Source organism: Diabrotica undecimpunctata, chromosome 2 (genome assembly GCF_040954645.1).
Source record: "Diabrotica undecimpunctata isolate CICGRU chromosome 2, icDiaUnde3, whole genome shotgun sequence".
NCBI lineage: Eukaryota > Metazoa > Arthropoda > Insecta > Coleoptera > Chrysomelidae > Diabrotica > Diabrotica undecimpunctata.
In genome coordinates, this window is record NC_092804.1 from 104497944 (window position 1) to 104500796 (window position 2853).

A 2853-nucleotide genomic window follows, 5' to 3' on the forward strand; every position below is an offset into this window, starting at 1 on the left:
TATATATATATATATATATATATATATATATATATATATATATATATAAAATATTTATGCCTCCCAGATATGGAAATGCCTCCCATCCGCCACCCGGGGACGCGCCCGATGGGGGACTATACGCCACACTTCTGCTCGTTTTCCAAAATCTCAATAAATTTCATCCGTCGGATGTCATTTATAAAATAAATGCAATTCAACATATATTGGTATGGTAAACATACCAATATCTACATAGAAGGGTTGTTGCACATAAACAAAGTAAACAAACCAGCCAATTAAACACTACAGCTTTAGCCAAGCATTCTATAGAAAATAGCTAGTCTTTTATTTTTTTAAATGTAAAGAATTTGGAAAAGAACAAAACCACTACAAAAAATGCATGCGAGCGATAATTCACATAAAGAAAGATCAAAATGTCTTAATAATATGATCGATATAAAAGATCCCTTTAATATGTATCATAATTTAAAATAAGTTATTATTTAAATGCACACTTTAAAAAATAGATTTAAGATACCACTCTGATATTAAAAATCTACTACAGAATCATTTTCCAATAGAAGTTCTTAATCCTTAGTTATATTAGCTATAAAAATCATATTCATTATTCAAAATTGGAAACGATTATTTATTTGAACAGGAGAATATAATATTAACCGGATAAATGCAGAATACAACCAAATACTTATTGACAAATATGTAGCTTTATTCACTATGCAATTTATATTATATGTAATATTTTTTTTTAATCTTCAAAATACCTAAAAAATAGTGATTGGACTAAAGAATTAATATTATTCATATGAAAGATTTCATTCGGAAAACTGTTAAATTATTCTAAAAAACAAAAAATTTTCAGGTCCCACCGAGATTTGAACTCGGATCGCTGGATTCAGAGTCCAGAGTGCTAACCATTACACCATGGGACCTTGATATTTAGGATTTTTATATTAGTATTTACAAAACAAATAATGAGAACTATATTGATTTTATTTTGTTTTGTGATTTTTGTTTGTAAGAAATATATTGATTTTATTAGATTTTAGTTTATTTGTTGTAAAAGATGTTCTAAATCTATTTTCTTGTGGCGTTTTAATAATAGTTACTGTTTTTATTAGGAATTAACCACAACTTCAGTTTAAAATAGGTTTCTTTTGACGTTTTAATTTCCACAACAGAATTCGTTTCCAAAATACTACGTGTACGTAATTATAGCATCCTGACATTATTATAAATTTTTAAAAGTAGATGACTTTAAAATAATGCTGTCTAACCTTCGTGCATAGTTTATGCTAATGATATAATGTTATGTTCAAATCCTAATGGGATTTTGGGATTTACAGCAACAAACTTAACCAGTATAAGATAGTACCTAGGTACTTGACGAAAATAGTTAGAAACTTGTAGGTCAAAAACATATTATCCTAAGTGTTCATTTAAAGATCGAGTTACTACTACAAATAAGATGATAATTCTGGATATTACATACCTACTCATTAAAAGTAATGCCGTATAGAGTTTGCTAGTCCTCCATCAATGTTAACGAGTGGACGGCTGTAAGTAGTATGTGTGTTGAATACGAACCAGAACAGACAACGGAAAACCAATTTGGTAATTAAATATTTTCGAAGAAAACTACAATGAAAGCTCAAACAGAAACCACTCCTAGTTCTGGTAAGATCTTAGATGATTAACTGGTGGTATAATCCTCGGAAGGAATAATCTAAATATTCTAAACTTTCAAATTGCATCATGGAACGTTAGAAATCTGTTCGAAACAAGAAAACTCGCAAATGCGTGCCACGAGATGAAGCCTTTAGGAATACAGATATTGGGTTTGAGCGAAGTTAGATGGTCAGTTTCAGGAAAAGTTGAAACCACGAACAAAACTTTTTATTACTCTAGTAATGATTAAGTTCATCATAACAGAGTTAAAGTAATTCTAAAAGTCAAATATAACAACGCTGTTATAAACTTTGAACAATTTTCTGATCGATGTCTACTTATTCAACTATACGGAAAGCCACTAAATATTAACATTATAGACTACATATAGACATATATAGACTACGGCCGATAAGCCCATCGTAGAGCTAGAAGCACAGTAGTTTAAGGTAGAAAAACCTATAAAGATAATAGTACAATAAACGAGAACTATCTTTTATCTTAGGGAACTTTATTGCTATGTTAAGCAAAGGGAGGGTATTGATTGGAGACTTTGGACTAAGTATAAGTAACGACAGGGTAGAGGGGCTGATCGAATTCTGCCAAAAACGTCACATGGTAGCGATAAATATATGGTTCAAATTACATCCCCGTAGATTATGTATTTGGACTGCACTACGACATAATGAAAACAGAGTAACTCGTAACCAAGTATATTATGTACTGGTCAATATATCTAGGTTGTTTTAAAAGTTTGCGCAATATGGAAACAAAAACCTGAAGACAAACTAGACATATAATTTTCTAAAAACTACACTATAAAACAAACAATACACAAAAGGATTAAACAATAATTTAGAAAATATTAACTAATAGAATCACCAATAATGTCAAATGACATCACCAAAAACAACTAAAAGTAACCATCAGAAAGTACAAACAGGAATTGATAACACGAGATTTTAGAGAGACTAAAGGATAAACGGCGGAAAACAAAATGTATCAATTGAATAACTGCACAAAGGCAAGATCTCTTTGATTAACATAAATAGATAAAAGGGTTCACATCAACTAACAAGAGAAATAACAATCTCACTCGCAATGCTGAATACGGATCGCAAACTGTTTGAATCTACCGAAGACAATTTGAAATAATGGAAAACTATATCAAAATACTTTTTAAAC

The 2853-nt window shown here is 30.0% G+C and overlaps 1 non-coding gene across 1 annotated transcript; it reads right to left on the reverse strand.

Moving 5' to 3' along the window:
- Nucleotides 1-860: 860 nt before the first annotated feature.
- Nucleotides 861-932, reverse strand: TRNAQ-CUG (transfer RNA glutamine (anticodon CUG)). Its single transcript has one exon. It is a non-coding gene; the product is annotated as a tRNA-Gln (tRNA).
- Nucleotides 933-2853: the final 1921 nt, after the last annotated feature.